At 43.6% G+C, this 12,799-nt stretch overlaps 1 protein-coding gene across 1 annotated transcript in view; it reads left to right on the forward strand.

Moving 5' to 3' along the window:
* Positions 1–437: 437 nt before the first annotated feature.
* Positions 438–12,799, forward strand: part of si:ch211-169p10.1 (coiled-coil domain-containing protein 120) — a 34,443-nt gene continuing 22,081 nt past the window's right edge. Inside the window, exon 1 of the mRNA XM_027007589.2 lies at positions 438–1,079. The gene's annotated coding sequence lies outside the window, so the exon portion shown is untranslated. The remainder of the gene's footprint in view (positions 1,080–12,799) is intronic.

Here is a 12,799-nt window from a genome sequence, read left to right on the forward strand (position 1 = left end):
TAACTGACTTCACACTTGCCCGATTTTACTGTAATTATTTACAGGGCAAGTTTGTAAGATGACGCATATGTTTCTGTGTTGTGGCCGCGATTTTCCCATGAACATAAATGAAACGGAGCTCAAGCCACTTGCTCTTGATTGTAGTATGGGAACATGATAAGGTCGCACCTGTCCTACTGCCAGGTATTCGTACAGCACGGCAGTGTACGGGTTTATAACCGAAGGTGCGAGAATAGACTACAGTCTCCCGAAGAGATTGGACTGCTTTGGTTATGCAGTCAACGACTTCAACATATCTTTGTGTGTGTTGTTTGAAGGGGTTGTCGGGGGCTGTCCTGATTAAATCCGTGGCGCTTATTGTGTAAACACGGACAGGGCATGATGAATGAACCGACGACGGTAGGTTAGTACAGTTAGTAGCACTGGTGCCAGCGAAAGTCTGCATCACAGAACATTGGGCTGAACTGGTAGACAATGGTTTGAGATGCTGAAAGAACACGTGAATTAGAGCGTCGAGTCCAACATCCGCCGAGGGGAAAAAAGAACGATAACATGCATTTTTGTTGGGGAGCTAAACTGTTCAGTTGCCGTCAGTCGCCTGTGTTTTGGAAACGCTGGGGCGCACGCCCTCGCTCTGGTTTGTCCTGCACATGGTCTGCATAGGCTGCGCTCGCGGGGACCAGCAACGCATTTCATATTGATTTAACGACCCAGCATTTTTATTTGTGCTTGTCATGTGCAGTAGAACCCACGTGTCGGAAGGTTTTTATTGTTTTGTGAGTATAAAGAGAGAAAATATCTACATGAATTCGTTTACCTGTCTCATGGATAAAAAATAGAATTGCATAAGAAACTATCAAGAAGGACTGTATTTTATGCCTGATTCCTCAGTTCAGCAATGGATTTAAAGTGAACATTTGAAGCTTTGTTGTCATTATCTCAGGAGCCCGTTCTTTTGTATGAGCAAGCAATAAGAAACGACCAAAGACAGTAGCTATATTCATCTTGGCGCCAGGAGCGTGGAGACATCGAGATTCTGTGTGCGGTATCTTCGCCTCAGTAATAAACGCAGAATACAGGTACAGTAAAAGCGCAAAAGCCCGGTCTCGCTCTCTTGTTTGCGTGCACTTTTACGGTTGTCTTCCAGTCGCTAATATCTGATTGGTGATTAGACCTTTAAATGTTTCGTAAAGGAAATGTATGTTTGTTAAAAGCGATTCTCCGGGATGCATTTTCCGCTTTTCTGGGCGTGTTCCTGCCCTGTCAACACTGCACCGCAAAATGAAGTTCACCATTAATGCTGTTTCAGATCAGTCAACAAATGTCCATATTACAGTGTTTTGTGTTTTGTATTTTTGTTTTTTCCCACACAAGAACTACTGCGTGGTGTGGAAACACACGCACGCATTTATCACCCAGTTTCGTAAAGAACTTAAGGACGCTGTTGCTCGCGAAAGAAAATTGATCGTTAGTTGTCAGACACGCCAAATTGTTTGTGTATAATCGGGAGCGGCCTTCTGGTTGTCAGACCCACCTAACGATTCGGCTATCACAAAGCCGTTTTATATTGATCTTTCCCAAATTCAATGAATGAGTTTTCAATGGCGTTTTGCATCAGTGGTGTTTTACATTGTGTTATTTTTATCTTCACTGTCAGATTAACAATTGTAGGATGCATCAGCAGTTTGTTGTCAGTTGTTTCCCACAGTTCTTGCTTTCTTGTGTTTGTGTCCTGCAAAGCTTTAATTTTTGTAAACACTTTTTCTTATCTTGAGATTTGAACGTAGCTTAGTTCTCTCTCTCTCTCTCTCTCTCTCTCTCTCTCTCTCTCTCTCTCTCTCTCTCCTAATCTCTGTCTAAGGGAAATGTACTGTTATAACTGAAAGAGGTGCTTATTATACTCTTTACACATCATAATTTAGAGTGCAATCATGGGATTACTGAGAGAGAGAGAGAGAGAGAGAGAGAGAGAGAGAGAGAGAGAGAGAGAGAGAGAGAGAAGGTGAGTTCTTCAGCAGTTCTCTAAGAACTGGGTCGGACTGTTTCTAAGGTAAAAAGGGGCCCAACTATAATTCTTAAAGAAGAGCTGTCACTACTAACCCAGCCTTTCCAACATTTAGCGCAAAGCACATGTGGAACCGCTCGTGATTTTAGGGAGAGGGAGCGCTACCCTTATTGCGATCTAATAGATAGGTAACGGCTATTTGAAGGCCTTCAAGTGTTCCTTTTTTAGCTGTGCTGTTCCTGTGTCATAGGACAATATAAAGTGGTTGGGTGGAGATATATATATATATATATATATATATATATATATATATATATATATATATATATATATATATAGTGTGTGTGTGTGTGTGTGTGTGTGTGTAAGTGGTAGTAGGCCGCTAATAATATAGCCGCTTTTGCTGAAAGTCCCTTGTTTTTGGTTAACTGAGGCTCTATCGAACATCACTTGTTCACTGTAACTTGCTGTTTTGGCTTCTGTGGCATCACAAAACGTGATATGCAGATAAACTGAATGATAAAACAGATCTTTTCCTCAGGTGTTGTGCAGTAGCTAATCACGCCTGTTCCTGCTGACTGTGCAATGCACGGGGCGACTTTTCGCATGTTGGCCATCGTCCGTGTCATGCGGCCTTAGTTCAGATACGGGCTCATTGGGAGCGCAGGCTGACTGCAGACAGAGATGGTCCCATTTTTTATTAGCCCACATGGGAATGGACGGAGAGGGGAGCGGAAGCAGCGGGACAGAGATGGAGAGGGATGGAGAGAAAAGGAAGGCTGGAGGGAGTGAAGAAAGGAGGGGTGTGAGGGAAAGAGGAGTGTGAAAGAGTGAGTGTGTGTATGGCTGGGTATAATTAGGGCAGCCTTTTGCCTCTGATTTCCAATTAAACATTCAAGGCAGCTCGCCGTGTGCAACGGAAGGCTGAGTGAATATTTTACGCCGAGTCTAAATCAAAGTCTTCTCTATGCCCTCGCTCTCTAGCCTGCTCTTTCTGTCCGCCGTTGAATGGGCAGGATGTTCACGGGGGGGGAATCTGGGTTGCTATGAGCATGATGCACACTCTGCTCCTTTCCCTGAGAGCAAAGCAACGTAGCGGAGTGTGAAGCCACGGCATTCCTGGCTCTGCGAATCTCCCAGGAGCCTCAGCGTCAAGACCGTGCGCAAGGACTTAAAGTTTATCACCTGAGAACATACAGGCGTTATTGTGATTACACTTGGACTTTGCGTTTGCCTGTCCCATTTTTCAGAACGTAACGACTGCCAGGCCCTGGGTGAACTTCTGGGGAAAAAATGCTTTCGGAACAGCTAAGCAAGAACAGCTTTGGAGATGAATACTGGTGATTCATGTCACTGATTTATCATCATCTCTTGCTGCTTTTTAAATGTGTAAATCCCAGCCACCACCCCATCTTTAACCATCTGCAGTGCTGGAACACATGCCATATAGGAGGCGGGCAAGATGTCGCCAACATGAACTGACACAGTAGGTGTCACAAAGATAAGAGTGTGTGTGTGTTGTGGCCTCGGTGTGTGTGTGCGTGCTGTCAGTGCCGCAGGACGCCTGCGTGTTGGCATGTGTGTCAATGACATAGTTGGGTCAACACTCTCTGCCTCAGGGGCCCTCCGCTAATGCCTCTCTAATAACTGTAAGGTCTCCAGGGTTGCCAGGGCCTTTAAGGAATAAAATCAGCCAAAGAGACAGGCAACAATGTGGCAAGCTGTTTCCCACCACACACTGACAAACCTAAACACTGGACTGCACCATATCTGTGTATCTCGTATATGTCAAGTCTTTAAAATGTTCTTTCTCATCCAGAAGGTTCATTTGACTTTTTCTGGAACATTCTGAAGCCAAATGCCAACATTATAGTGATGGTGCTTATGGAAGGATTGCAGTGAGGCACAAAAGAAGTTATCTACATCCGTTTGGCGGAATGTACCTAGAAATAATAGTTTTGTCTCTTAGATGAAGTATATCGTTTAATGTGAATATTTATGGGGTGATAAAGCACCAGTGTTGTTTATTTATCCTCTTGATAAATAAGATGCAGGGCCCAGTAAAGACAAATTCCAAAACGTTTTTATGGAGATGTGGTGAACCATGAGGTTCTGTGATATATACAGTAATTCTATAGTAGCTTTATGTTTTTTGATAAGCCCATATATCTTTTCCTGTTGTTGACTGAAGCTCTGTAACAGAGGCTGCATACTGTTTGTGTCGCCTGGATAAGAGAATGAATGTTTTGCACTTGGGGGAAGGGGGGGGGGGGAGCCAGAGGAGACCCTGCTGTATTTACTAAGTCCTGTGGAGAAGTCTGTATTCCAAAGTCTGTATCTCCAAGTCCTGAAAAACCTGAAGAAAAAGCGTCCATAGGCCATGCTTTGTCTGGTGCATGGGATCCAACAGCAGTAAAAGTCAGAGTGTCTGTCTGTTATTGAAACAGAGCCTCTGGGGTGATCTGGCGAGGAAGGAACACCATAAATCACTCAAGATTATGAATGTGGTTAACCAAATATTTTCACTACCTTACAAAAGCCAATACATACCCCTTTGCGTTCCTATCACATCACTCGTCTCGCTTTGGTACTGCATATATTTTTCCACACTCAACATTGGACTCGACTCCTATCCACACTGTGTCCAGCTTTGTGTCCATGTCGTTGTAGTCCACAGCAGCAGATCGGTTCTTAAACGCCGTCCTTCTTCCGCATCACATCACGGTGCCGTGCAAGCCATCGGGTGCAGAGACAGGGACGTGTGCCAGGAGGAACAGAGCATTCAAACATCTTTTGGCATAAGGATAAATTAAGATGTATAAAATAGCATGCATCTTTTGATGTGAGAACTATCTTAAATATAGTTTTGCAGGGATTGCTGCCAAATTACAGGCTTCTAGGGGCTTTCCCCATGGCCAAAATGTTTTCTACCTGGAACAGTGTACAGCACTAAGAGAGCTAAGCACTGTGTATATAATCTCTGGAGAAGCTGTCTCACAGCTCCCTTAATTAGAAGCACTTACCTTTACCTAGACTTGCTTACTTCTGTTGGGAGCATTTCGTAGGTGTGCAGTTACAGACTGTAGCCAATCTGTTGGCATGCGCTGTTCGTGAGTCACCCTGGCCTAGCCCATGCATCACTGGTAAGATTCAGTCCACAGGATCACTGCTGACCACACGTTATGTGGGTGGGAGATCATTTTTAACACAGCAGTGCCATTGTCATGGTAGCAGGTGTGCTAATATGGGTGTAACAGGCACCGATAGTGCAGAAGATGTAACCTGCATGAATGTCACTGGTGCACTGGGGGTGTTCGGGCAACAGCAGTGAATAGTCCATACGGATGGACAACAAACACAGCTGTACAATTACAAAGCATTTCTAATAAGGTTAGTGCTCAGTATGCACACTGTATATAATCTTGAATGATTATGCAATTTATGCTACACTCTTAATACTGGTTTAAATGACAATCAAAGCTAATTGGCTGCCGTGGAGACTGTGCTGTGTGAGTACAATCATATTGCTTCTGCCATTTCAGTTGCTCATAAACCATCCCCTGTAGAGTGATGTCCCGACTGAAGGGCACACAGGGCTTTGACTGATTCAGGTTAGTCTCAGTACAAAGCTTGAAACTGAGGGCTGGAACGACCTGTGATCTTCAAAGAGATTAGCGGAGTGAAGTGAATGGAGGAGGCTGCTCGGACAGGCGCAGGCATGAGGTGTGACCAATGGCTGAAGTATGTCTGCCAAGCCGAGGCCTGTGGGCATCAAAGGCAACGTGTCTCCTCTCTAGGGGACGCTATAAAAGAGCCACTCTGAAGAGCTTCCTGTTGTTCGCCCGCATGGCTCGTAAGTTTGTGGACCACTGCGTGGTTACGGCGCAGTTGCTGAGCGCGGTCGGTTGTCGTCTTGGGGAACAATGGTGTGACCTCGGGGCTTCAGATCAGACATCTGGGTCTGAGTCAGTCACCCCAGCACCACCACGACAACTAGACCCCCCCCCCCCCCCACTGCCAGCGCCCTAGGGGTGAAAGGTTATTGGCTGCGCAGTCAGAACTGCCAGCCTGCGATATGCCAGTATTTTTAGTAGGGGATTTTCAGCGTTGTTGCCATGCAGCGGTTGGCTTTCGCCAGTCGACTGTCTTCTTTTTTCTACGCCCTTCTCCTCTTGCTCCCTCTCTCTTTCCCATCCCTCTTTCTCTATCCTTTTCTCTCTCTCTGTCACTCTTCCCTCGTTTTCACTCCCTCTACTGCCTCTCTCTCTTCCCCACTTGGTGTGTGTGGTGTTTGCGCTCACTCACTGTTGTCGCTGAGGAGAAGCTGAACTGTGACAGATCTCTGGGCTTCACTCAGGCAGAAAAATGTAGGTCACACTGCAAGCACACATATAGCGAGACTGCGAGGAAGCAAGAGGGAGTGATGGAGGAGAGAGATTAGAGGAGAAAGGCGGGAAGACGGGGAGAGACTGAAAGAGTCAGAGCCAAAATATAAGGGAGACTGGGGAGAAAGAGAGCCAATCAGACAGAGTCAGGTAGGTGGGGGTGAAGATCAGAGGACAGAACATTCCAGCATATGCATGGCAAAGAGGTTTGTTCATTCGCCGTCGCTTTTCCCCAGGCAGTAGTGTTCGCAGCATAACCGGAGAATGCGATTGGTGTTGGGTGGTGGGGTGGGGGGTGGGTTGCCTGTAGCAGGGTAAGAAAAGCCCTACAGAAAGCAGTGCAGTGGCATAGAGAGCAGGCAGCCTGGTACAGGCAGGAAAACACTCCGCATGACGGAAAGTGAGTCAAGTGCAACGAGAAGGCTGGCAGCCGGCCCCTGCGCATCCACAGAGATAAGCCAAGCCTGTGTAGCATCACTGACATGGAGTAGCTGAAGTACATAATAACTAAACTGTTACATTTCAGCAGGTTGTAGAGGGGTTTTTTTTTCATTAACCACTGAGCTAGATGCCATTATACATCCATCCCATTTTAAATTAGCTGACTGTCTATTATTGATGTTAATATTGCTGGGAAGCTGTTATGTTTCAGAGGGCTGTCATCAGTTTAAGTGAACAGTCTGAGATAAGCTATCATATTTAAGCAATACTCAACAGCAGCCAAAAGGCAATAATGAACAATTTTAATTACATGGCTCCAAAACACATTTAAGTAGGTTTTTTGTAATTAACTGCTTTTATTCTTATGCTAGCTTTGCTATAGCTTAATGGCTGCTCCACTGAAGATGAACCGGTAGCTTAGCTAACTAGGTTTTCAAAGTAGCTTCGCCAGTAGTGTTAAGTCACAGGGTTTGCCCTTGTTCCTCCCTGGGGTCCAGTTTGTAGTGAAGTGTGCTAACGCAAACTTAATGCTGAAGTGCCATTTGGCCTAGGCCTTGAACTTGTAAAAGGTGATGTTTCTTTTTATCTGTGCAAGTGGGAAAACAGGCTGATAGCAGACACTGTGTGTAAATGGCTGTGTTATTATTCCTCCGGTGGGAACAACACAATCACTGAGATGTCTGTCCTTATTCAGTGTTTTATGCTGTTTTTATGATTTCAGCCAAATTAGAGCATACACTATGCTCATCTATTTTCTATTTTTCACATGTCATGGACAAATTATGTATTTTGCAATGACCAAAGACAGTTTGTGTTCATAATACTTTACATTCTGGTGAGAGAAAAAAAAAGCAGGTGGTGGACTATTTTTAAATATGAAACTGCTCTGTGTTTCATTGCACCTCTCTGAAAAAAGTGCTGAAGTTCAAGGTTGTACTGCCTCTTCTCTGCCAAAGAGGGCGCTGTTGCACTTCAAGTTTAGCTGACACTCACTGAGCTGCCTAAACCTGTTTTTTAGTTAGGAGGGTTTTCTGTGGATTTTCTATTTTCTTAGTCACTACAGAATGAAAAGGATTGTTGAAGTGGAGGATCCACAGTGCAGTTTAATTCATCTATGGGCCCATAGCCAGGGTTACACTTTTTCAATGCTTCTTCAGTAATCAGAAGTGCTACTGGATTTCAGGCCAGATAGATTTGATGTGTCCACCCATAACCTTTGTATGTGAACTCTTTATGAAATCACATTTATTTTATACAATTTTTTTGTTCTATTTTTTTTTCAAGTAGACCTTGAAAAGACATGGCACTGTTAAGGAGAGCACAGTATAGGGGTCTGGTTTATGCTGATATTGCATTATTTACCACTGCTGCTGGGAGACCATTAGGAAACATGTCAGCAGGGTTGGGGTAAATGAAAGATGTTGCTTGAAACATCTGAATTTTCGCCAGTTTTATGATATCTGATAGCACTGCAAACCAGACCACTTTGATGTCTGGCTTTTTAAAATGGATTTCTATGTGGCCAAGAGCTGTCCTGAGGGCATACAGAGACGACATGTAATGCAGCCAGTGATGATCGGATGCACCAAGCCATATTAACAATGCAAGTCTGATCCTGCCCTAAGACTGGCCCAAGCTTCAGTTTGGTTTCAGAAAAAGCAAATACTTATGTAAACCATAGCTATTCATCATCACATAGCTTACACATTACATATCACATGTCAAACTGCTGTCTCACATGACCACATGGTACTTTTCAGTTTCCTGCCCTACCACACCTGACTCAACACAACAAGGCCTTGACAATTGCCTGAAGAGTAGAATAATGTGTGTTCTGGCTTTTGAAACGTGCTCTACAGAGCAAGCAGTATTTCCTTTGGTTGCCAAATCTTAGATGCATTAGTATGGTTTTGCTCTTAGTGGATCCAGGTTAATGTCCTCCTCCACAAAGGTTTAGAGAGGAAGAAGCTCCATTAGGCACAACACCCAACCGTTCCCATGCTGCTCAAGATTTTTAAACTTTAATTAATGAGAGAGATCGATGTTTTATCCCTCTTATGGGAAACAGACATGGTCATTAAGTAGTCATTAGCTGTTTCAGATGAGAGGCAGGCCATTGTTCCATCTGTCTCTTCATTGCAGTAATGTCCCCCATGTTGAAATAATCACGCCTACCGCACACATTGGACAGGAGTGACGTTGCAAACTGGTGTCAGGCAGGTGGTGTTCCCTGTGCCCCGTTTCCTCTCTGTCCACTAGCAACCCCTCCTCTTCCCTTCACCCTCCATCACCCTGCATTGTCCTCGCCTCCACTCCACTCCACTCCACTTTTTGTCTCTACTGCATTAGTGCCCTGCACCTTTTCTGTTTCTTGCCAAACCACACACCCCTCCACTTATTGGACTGCAGCAAACTGTAAGAAGAACCATTTCATTTTCATTCATTGCAAGTATGGGTCCTGCATCACAACTTTACAAATTCTAATCTCTCTAGTATGGACCACTGATGGAATCACAGATAGCATGACTGTTATTTCATATCATTGTCTGCTATTAGCATGGAATCAAGAATAGCTTGACTTGCAACACAATGGGCCCCAAGTCAGTAGAAGCAGGAGTGGCTTCACTTATGGGCTCTCTGTCTAAACTCCTGGTTTTATTAGTGAAGGGCCTGATGACTATTTGAGGAGTACTGTGATAATGCAATAGACACATTCAGCTGCTGATACCAGGTGAGCTTCAGAACCTCCCTGCACTTTAAAACATGCCAGCATGAGATGGAGGAGTGCTTCTGTCTGACCTCATGGACTATTCTGGGGTCAGCTTTGGTGCACAGTTCATAATGGTTTTAATCAACAGAGTGATTTATCAGACTGATCCTGGGGCTTCTAATAAATGCCTCACTGTATAATGGGAATTTAAACTGCACTGATTGTAACAAATTAGCGACGGTAGCTTGCAAATGCAGAGAACAAATCCAGCACTCTGCATTGTTTTGCCATGCCATGGGTTGGAGGCAGGGGCTGTGTTCGAAATATCCTACTACATAGTACTCACATACTGATCGGGCCCCAAATCAGTATGCAGTATGCGACCAAAAAATTGTTTCCAGTATGCAAAAGATACCAGGATGACGTAATACTTCTGACAAATATTCCGGTACGCAACCAGAGCTGTCTTCATGGTGTAGTGCATCCAGTCATGCAACTGTGGCAGAAAATCTTTCCCAAGTGGGAGGACCCTTCATACGTTCACGTGACCTCGTTGCATAGTTTGTGGTTGTCACATACTGGATACTATGCTGCTTACTACTATAGGGACCAGTATCCAGTACATACTGAGTGTATAGTATGTAATAGATTATTTCGAACAGAGCCAAACAGAGAGGTACATTTTAGGCAAATCCCAGAAGGATTTTTTTGCAGCCACCTGGATAATTAGCTCAAGCCAGCAGGTAGAATTAATTTAAGAAATCATCTGGGAGGTGCAAAATCATGGCAGGTTTTTTACTTTTAGAAGAAATCCAAATTTTAAAAAAAGACAGGCAAACTTGTCAAAACTGGATCGAACTTATACAAGAAAAGACACAGTGAACAAGGACAGACAGGCTCTCTTTCTCTCTCATACACACACACACACACATATATATATATATATATATATATATATATATATATATATATATATATATATAAAATATACATGCACACACACACACACACAGTATATTAAACTTATATATAGGTGCACTAACAAGCCAATGAATGTCACTGATTTGCAGTAGAACCTACAACATTATTTAAATCTGGTGTGCCAGGGCCACTCTACCAACCTAATTTAACACATCTGATGCATTTAATAAAGACTTATCATTGCAATATTGGTGGTAGGCGCGTTAGTTCAGGGTTTGGAACAAAACAGAGGAGAGCTCTAGATCTCAGGACTGGTTGTGGGCACCCCTGATTTAAATAGGCTGCTCCAGAGTTATTTCAGGTCACTTAGCCCAGACTGCATAGCAAAATCACCACAAATTAGCATTCCCAGTGTACACTGGAAATCTGCACACAATACACTGGAGACCAGTTAAGGCAGGTGAAGTCAATCTTCTCTACATAAATATGGTGTGGCAGCATGTTTTTGAAGGCAAACTAAGCAGCAGTCCAGCAAATACTGCTAATCAATATTTTTTGTGGACCAAGACGATCTGATTAAACAAGTAGGATCAGGTGAGATACTGCTGGGGTGAACCCCCCCCCCCCCCCCCCCAACAGTGAGTTAAGCAGTATACGTGTTCATTTCATTTTTGGCATGGTCTTAAACAACCAGGTCCTCCCTCACCTCAGCTGAAGTTCAGATGTATACAATATGCTTCTGTCACTGCCTTAGCAGAGTCATAGACTCCAGAGAAGTTTCTGAGCATTTTGTTAAATAAATCAAGAAAAAGGTTTGACACAAGCATTACATTAATTGGTCATGGATGCTCAGATTAAAGACTTAAGACTGTAATTACTTTGAAACTTCAATTTTAGAAAGCAGTTTATATCCTATGGAAACGTCTGCGTTTGCTTGGCTAAATCCTACGTAATTGCTACCGTGAATGTGAAACGTCTCCACTCCCACTATCCGCTGGGCCCTGGACCCTGCTCTTACACAGGTCTGATGGTAGAGACATACAGGTCCTGACAAGCTGAAGAGTGTTTGGGTTATTTTTTTGTAGGCTATCTCTCAGATCCACTCCCTTCATCTGCTGCAGCTGTGTAGCCCCTCAAAAACACACATACACACAGCCTTTGATTAAAGGGCTGGTTTTACCACTCTTCATCAAAGTAGTGTTCTAAAGATATTTATATCATAATCATGCTCTTTAATGTCTTACCAGCAAAAGTTCGCATGACAGTGAAATTCCATTTTAGTTATTTGTTAGTTTGATCCAAACATCAAACTGTTTTCTTGTTATGTGACTGTCGATGAGACTGCTGTAGATCTTTTCGTGTTTTTAGTCTGGAGATGAAGAACGGGTAAGTGAGCACTGCTTAAGCTCAGAGAAATCAGACGCCCAGGCGAGAGTGCAGTCTGTTTGAAGTGTGGCTAGCGAGTCTACGCCAAGTCCTGACCAGACTCCTGATGGGAATACTTCACGCTTAAACCAGCAGACGCCCATAGCATCAAGGCAGGGGGACACTACAGAGTGCAAATGTGGGGGAATTGTACTTACTGAGCAATGTAAGTGTGAACTGGATGAGATGTCTGTATTGAAATAGTTGATAGTTGTATTAGTATGATTGCCTGTTTATGGCAATGGGACTGTCTGTGGAAAAGGCACATTTCCCTATGGGACAATAAAAAGCCCATCTCTATTACATGAAACATCATTTAAGCATTCACTGCACCCCTGACAGCTCCCCCCATTTAACGAACTGGCTATTCAACAGTAAAAACACGTGTTGAGTTCACTAAGAGAACACAGAAAGATATACCAACATCTGTGATTCCTTAAACAAAAAGTGTTTAAAACCAAAATGTAATAAGAGAGAAGAATCCTAACAAGAAGAAGAAAATATATTTTTAGACATAGTTTAAGGGCGGGATAACCCTTTTGAGCAAGGTCAAACCATTCTTTAATCATTTATTTCTGTGTCTTAATCACAGGGAACACATACAGAGGCAGATAAAGAGAAAACGCATCTAAATTATTTTTGAGTGCTTGTTCGCGTCCTGTAAAAAAAACAAAACAGCCATGGTCAAATCAGACAAGCAGGTTTGAATTGTCAAATCTTGCTTTTTTCCTTCAATCCAGAGTGTGAGAATAGAGACACTCCCCCACTAAATCATGCAGTAATCCTTATGTCAATTTATGCTAAGTAAAAACACGCACAAACTCATTTAATAACAGTGCCTGCGTAGGATTGCTCAGACTGGGCATCCGCGAGCCCAGCTCATTGCATGTCCACTGTTAGGAGACAGCTGCC

Source organism: Electrophorus electricus, chromosome 23, assembly GCF_013358815.1.
Source record: "Electrophorus electricus isolate fEleEle1 chromosome 23, fEleEle1.pri, whole genome shotgun sequence".
NCBI lineage: Eukaryota > Metazoa > Chordata > Actinopteri > Gymnotiformes > Gymnotidae > Electrophorus > Electrophorus electricus.